Genomic DNA, 7105 nt, shown 5'->3' with positions numbered 1-7105 from the left:
AAACAAGCATGTGAGAGGACATTTCCTCATCCTTGCTTCTAAGGGGCACTCTGGCTGTACTTCTCCCAAGACAGATTTTTTTTGCCTGTTCTTTTGGTAGCCTGTGGGACTTTCAATATTCTTTGCTAGCACCATAATTCAATGCATTGATTCTTCTTTGGTCTTCTTATTAAATGTCCAACTTTCGTATACAAATGATGCAAATGAAAATACCCTGGCTTGAGTCAGGTGCACCTTAGTCCTCAAAGTAACATCATTGCTCTTCAACATTTAAAGGGGTCTCCTGCAGCAGATTTACCCCCAGGCAATGTGTCGCTTGATCTCCTGACTGCTGCTTCCATGAGTATTGATTGTGGATCCAAGCAAGATGAAATCCTTGACAACGTCAATCTTTTCTCAGTGGGTTGAACTGTCTTGGCTGTGAGTTGCTGTGATGCTGGAAGCGATGTCACTGATATTTCAAATAGCAGCAAGGTCATTCAAAATTCACAGATATCAGTAGAGTTTCCAGAGTAATTATCCATCAAAAATCTTATAAGTTGTCTGAGAAGCTAAGCTTCCCAGGTCAGAAGGCACTCTGAAAAAATATGACTGAAGAAAAATTGCTTCACAAAGTAAAATCGACATGGGTGGAGTAAAGCCTTCTAGACCTTTATTTGTTGACGGGGAATGACTCAAAATGAGAAGAAAAAACTACAAACAGTTATTCATAATTGGAACTTGGCAGATACAGAGTATGAATCTAGGAAAATTAGAAGTCGCTAAACTGAAGTGGACCGAATAAAGAACCACCTAGGCACTACTGAGTGTGTTAGACTGGGTTGACCAGCCAAACAAATCCAGAGACACTCATAGTGTGTAAGAGAGAGCTTTATATCAAAGAACAATTGTATAATAAGAGAATATTCCAGCCCAGTCCAGTTCAAGCCCTTAAGTTCGATATTAGCCCCAAAGTCATTTATTAGCCCATGAATTCCTCTTCAGAGTCACGCAGCACCTACAATAATGCTGAATGTGGGAAGATCACCGGCCGGTAGGTGGAAAGTCCCGTGGGTCAAATAGCAGTGGATTCATCTCCAGGGCTCTGGCTGCCATCAATGTGGCTTGTCAGCAGGAAGGTCAAGCAGAGAGAGTGCATCCTGCCTCCAGAGAGGAAGTCCCAGAATCCTTACAAGAAGGCCAAGTCCACAAAGAGGGATCACCAGGCTGTGACCTGATTGACAGGCTAGACTCCACCCCTTCATTCTTATTTATCAAGCTGACATGGAATTGTGTAACTACCACACTGAGCCGAAACGGACTGGTCTATTTTGAATCACACAATTGTATGGTAAATTCAAGACAACTGGTGTCATTTTCATCAGCAAAAAAGGGACATATCAAGATCTACAGTGCTGTCTGTGATTGAATTATAGCAAGAAATCCAATCAATACAATTATTTTTTCAAATGTATGCACCAACCCCCAAAGCTAATAAGGCAGACATTGAAGAATTCTACAATCTTTAGTCTGAAACACATCAAACATGCATTCAAGATGCATTGATAATTATTGGTGACTGGAATGCAAAAGTTGGAAGCAAAAAGGCAGCGACAGTAGGAAAATAGGGCCTTGGTGATAGAGATCGCTTGATGGAATTTTGCAAGACCAACACCTTCATTGCAAATACCTTTTTTTATCAACACAAAAGGCAACTATACACATGAACTTCTCCAGATGGAATACGCAGAAATTAAATTGACTACATCAGTCTGGGAAGAGGGTGGGAGAAAGACGAAGCTTTCTACTCCCATAAAGAGTTAGCCACTCGGAAAAGGCGCTGGTGCGCGCTCTGCCACGGTTCAGAGTGCAACCCCTCTGGTCTGGCACGCCCTGCCGACCTGAGCCTCAGGATGCTGTGTGTGGAGATGAAACAAGGGCGGAGCCTGCGGGAGGATCCTGTACCCGCGTGGGGGCGGGGGCGCAGCGGTGTGATGGGAGAAGCTTACACCGCCGCTGCGTTTCGTGCATGGTTTGCAGGGAAGTTTTAGACAGTCCGACAGTGGCAGTTCATGATGCACAGATCTACTTCAATCCTGCTCTGGGAAGAAGTGTGGGCCACAAGGCTATGATTAGGGTCAGGCGCTGGCAGTCTCCACAGGGACCATGGTGAGAGGCTGGGCCTCAAACCCGAGAGTGTGCAGCCTCACAGTCCTAGCAGAAATCTGCATTTGCTCAGAAGTGCGGGGGTGCTGGGAAGTCTTCCGGAGGGGGGGCTGTTTGCTGGGATGATCACTGGTGCAGGGAAGTCCTGGCAAAAAAACGGTTTCCGATGCGCCAAGTGTGGGAAGCATCTTGACTCCACAACTTTGAGACGAAAGGTGAAATTTATTGTAAAGGATGCTATGCAAAGAACTTGGGGCCCAAAGGATTTGGTTCATGCACTGTAAGGGTGTAACCCCTAATACCGGGCATCACACACTGAGCCTCTTCATGATGTGGGCACAGATAATCTCTCATACTCTCTTAACACTAAACTACTGTGAAATGCTGCTGGCATTGAAATACTAGAGTATGTTATTCTACTTGGACAGCCTGGCTAACATTGTGTCCTTTTGCTTTATTCACTAGCATTTTGAAAAACTATTTCCAGTTTGCTTTTTAAGAGAGGCTGAGAGGTTTAATTTTTTTTATCCACCACAGCTGGTGTATATTAGACCTAGGCCTGCCCTTTTCTGGCCACCGCGTATCTCCTGACAACTTCTCCTCCAGATCTCTGCAGGATGAGGTCCTTGCAGAACCCTGCCCCAAGGGGATTGTATATCATCTTAGGTGCCCACAGAACTTCCTATGATGCAGCAGTTCTCAACCTGTGGGTTGCGACCCCTTTGGGGGTCTAATGACTCTTTCACAGAGGTTGTGTGATTCATAACAGTGGCAAAATTTCAGTTATGAAGTAGTAACGAAAATAATTTTATGGTTGGGGTCACCACAACCCGAGAAACTGTATTAAAGGGTCGTGGCATTAGGAAGGGTAAGAACCACTGCATAAAGAATTCTGCGATTGTGATTGCCCTGTGCCCTCATTTGGATACATGGTGGCCTGCAGAGACTGCCTTTCCCTTAGCAAAGCTACTGGGGTCCTATCGTCCGGCAGTGCATGACTGCTCCTGGAATGGGGGGTAGCATGTGCTAGACTGTCTCTTTTGCTTGGGGTCCCTACAAGATCCCAGTCTTTGGGCCATCTTTTACAATAAAAAAAAAAGTGCTAGTGTCTGAAACACAAGAGCCGCTTTATCCTGTCCAGTAGGGGCTTGAGCCAGAGTTGACTCAATGGTAGTGAGTTTATTTTATTTTGTGTTGTTTTGTTGTTTGGTTGAGTGGGAAGAGACGTTGAGAAGCATAATGGCAGCAGCTAAAAGCCGGCCAGGGACTGTGGGGCAAACCATCAGTTGCTCATATGTAAGTGCTGAAGAAAATGAGAAGAAGTCCACGAGAGCCCAAATACGACCTTGAGCCTGACCCAGTGAATTTTGAGAACATCTTAAGAACAGATTTGATGCATGAAACACGAATGACTGAAGAGGTCATGAGCGGTGGGAGAACACCAAGAAGTCATCCAGGAAGAAAACAAAGGGTCATTAAAAAGGCAGGAGAGGGGGAAAAGCTGAAAGCAGATCCAAATCTTCACGGAAGTAGAAAGTCTCCTCTTTCTCCAGCAGTGTGGCAGGCTGCTTCCCAAAGCTGCCCTTGTGGGTAGCAGCACCCCCCCACCCGTATAACCCTCTGCGCCACCAGGGTGCGTTCTTAATGCAAGCTTGGGGTTTGTTTCCCTAGTCAATACTACACAGCTGTGGCACGCTCTCGCAGCCAGAGAGGCTGATGAGTTTTATCTAGCAAACAACTGTTGTCAGCTGAGGCGCTTCTTCACTGAACAGCTCTGAAAGGTGAGAGAAGGCCGGCTGGGAAAGATTTCTCCAATTTTAACGAAAAATTCAAAGAGATAGTGTTCTTTGTCTCAGACAGGTTGCCTGTGGAGATTGTGCAAACTTAAAATCAGACTGATATTTGTTGATTTGGGGTGTTTCTGTGGAGTACCTTCTAAGAAAGTGTAAATAACCTCACGAAGTTATAATTTAACTTTTTTTTTCTACCACCACTACTCATGAAACCCTGGTGGTGTAGTGGACTGCTACCTTCGAGGTTAGCAGTTTGAAACCACCCACTTCCTCAAGGGAAGGATGACCTCTTCTACTCCTATGAGGAATGACCGTCTCAGAAACCCACGGGGCAGTTCTGCGCTGCTGCAGGATCACTGTGAGTCAGCATTGCCTCAATGACCCTGAGTTTGTAGACCACCAACTGCTGTCAAGTTGGCTTTGACTTGTGGAGACTCCATGTGTTTCACAGTTAAACCGCGTTCCTTAAGATTTTCAATGGTTGGTATTTTGGGAGTAGATTGCCAGAACTTTATTCTGAGGTGCCTTTCCAAGTGGCCAAGTGCTTAGCACCACCCACTGTTTTAGTAATTAGTCCTTGATCCAGAGGCGCCACTAGATGTCGCTATGGCCTTACTTTCAGAGACCATCTGGTAACCTTTTTAATCTTTTTGAGACACTGAACTTGGAAATGCTTATACAATCCAACAAATTAAAAATCGCATTTAAAATGTGAGGAGAGACAAATTTTAAAAAATTCATACTTACTAAGACAAGGCAAATCAAAGAAGTAAAAATTTGAAAGAACAAATAATTTTTTCCTGAAGGGATGATGAACAATAGAATAATAGCAATCATTAAAAAAAGAAACAATTAAGTAAATGATGTTAAAAAAGGGTTTTATATCAGAACACCAGGAAAACTGTCAGCATCACTATGATTGAGGACTTTCTCTGTCCTGGGGCAATAGTCACAGTGACCCGACAATCCGAGCTCAATTATTAACAAAGGGGACTTATTTTTTAATAGAGAGACAGAAAAGGTAAGTTCTGAGCAGCATTGTACTGATTTGTTGTAAGGAAGAATTGGTTAAGGAAGTAGGAGGAATTCTAAGTTAGAAGTGGAAGGAAAGAGAGGCAGACGAAAGAGAAACGAAGCAGCAGGCCACATCTTTATCTGCGAGGCCACGCTCTTGTCGAGGCCTCGTGGCATGGATTCTGCCTCTTGGTGGCCCCACGTGTGCAGAACAGGGCTTTAAACCTGTGACCTTTTGGAATCAGATATCTGGATCTGTCTTCTGATGCTCACCTGGGTGGGCTTGAATCACCACCTCTTTGACAGTGATAGAACACTCGACCATTTCCACCACCGCTGAAGGACCCTCTGACACTACTCTGTCCTCTGTGGGTACTGAGTGCTATACAGTTGGTTCTGACTCATGGCGACAACACAGTACAACATAAGGTCACACTATACAGTCCTGTGTCATCCTCACAATGGTTATGTTTGAATTAATTGTACGAATTCATTCATTCATAGCCACCATGCTAATCTATCTCATTAAGCCACTATGCTAATCCATCTCATTACCAGGCTTCTATAACTTTTCTCTTAAATTAGGAAGAGATATGGAGGAGCCTGGTAGCGTAATGGTTATGCGTTGGGCTGCTAACCTCAAGGTCAACAGTTTCTCCTTGGGAGAAAGAGGAGACTTTCTACTCATCAAGATTCGCAGTCTCAGAAGACACGGGGGCAGTTCCCCTCTCGCTATGAGAATCGAGTTGATGGCAGTAAGTTTCTTGAGTTGGGAGAGGGTTATAAGGAGCTCTGGGCTCGTGGCGGGCTGCTCACTGAGTCGCTAATTATGAGGCTGGTGTAGCTGTTTGCACCCAGAAAGATTTAAAGCCTCAAACCCAGGAGAGGCCATCTTACTCTGTTCTCTGGGGCTGCTATGAATTGGAATCAACTCAATGGCAGCAAATCTGAAGGACTGAGCTGTGTGCTGTTTAGAACTCAGTTGCAAGCAGCAGACACCCAACTCCAGCCGGTGGAAGCAAAAACCAAAAAGGTATTTATGGGCACCCAAAACTGACAATTTGCACTTTTTTCATCTCATTCTCTTACAAATGTATAGTGGAGTTTCCCAGAAGCTGTACGATGTGTGATAAAGGAAAATATTGACTGCAAACACAGCTAGTAGAATCCAGCTGTCCTTAATGAAAAACAGTTACATTTTCAAATGCATCAAACAATTCCACTGTTCTTAGTGGGTTTTTTTAATGGGTAAATAAAGTAACCGTTCATAAGAACACATTAGTTGACATACAATGAATTTATTATTCTAAACAATTTAAAAACAAATAATAATAGTAGAGAATTTTCATTCAGGGACAGAAAGTAAATCATTTAAAATGTTTTTTATTCTTTTTTAACTTTCTAATATGATAATTATTGATATATGTAATACTCATAATGTGGTAGTGACACAATATCATGTCAACTTGATAAAAGAATGAAGGGGTGGAGTTTAGCCTGTCAATCAGGTCACAACCTGGTGATACCACCTTGTGAGTGTGGCCTTCTCATGAGGATTCTGGGAATTCTCTCTCTTGATTTTGCCATCAGAAGAGGTGGATCGCTCTCTCTCTCTCTCTGCTTCATATTCCTGTTGATAAGCTACATGGAGCCATGCTGATGGCAGCCAGAGCTGTAGAGATGTATCCACTGCCATTGGATGCACAGGACTTTCCACCTACTGGCTTGTGATCTTCCTGGATTCAGCATCATTGCATGTGCTGTGTAAGTCTGAAGAGGAATTTATGGATGGGTATCAGTCATTGGGGTAATATCAGACTTAGGGACTTGATCTGGACTGGGCTGGGATATTTTCTTAATACACAATTACTCTGATATAAAGTTCTTTCATACACATATGAGTGTCGCTGGGCTTGTTTCTCTAGTCTACCTGGTCTAACACATATAAATAAAAGTTATTTGGTGTCTTCAGTAATATTTAGCTGTATCAAGGGCTCTGAAAGAGCCGTAGGAATGTGCTTAGCTGCTGAGGGAAAAGTTAGTGGCTTGACTCCATCCAGTGGCTGTTTGCTCCTATAAAGATTGTTGCTAGGTGCCTTTGAGTCTGTTCTGATTCATTAACGACTCTGCATAACACAGTGTGATGTTGCCCA

General features: G+C 43.7%; 1 pseudogene; it reads left to right on the top strand.

Moving 5' to 3' along the window:
- Nucleotides 1–2008: 2008 nt before the first annotated feature.
- On the top strand, nt 2009–2437 carry LOC142442394 (cysteine and glycine-rich protein 2 pseudogene; annotated as a pseudogene).
- The last annotated feature ends 4668 nt before the right edge of the window (nt 2438–7105 follow it).

Source organism: Tenrec ecaudatus, chromosome 3 (genome assembly GCF_050624435.1).
Source record: "Tenrec ecaudatus isolate mTenEca1 chromosome 3, mTenEca1.hap1, whole genome shotgun sequence".
In the NCBI taxonomy this organism is placed as follows: domain Eukaryota; kingdom Metazoa; phylum Chordata; class Mammalia; order Afrosoricida; family Tenrecidae; genus Tenrec; species Tenrec ecaudatus.
The sequence above is the reverse complement of the archived record's forward strand: the minus strand, read 5'-3'. Positions and strand labels throughout refer to the sequence as shown.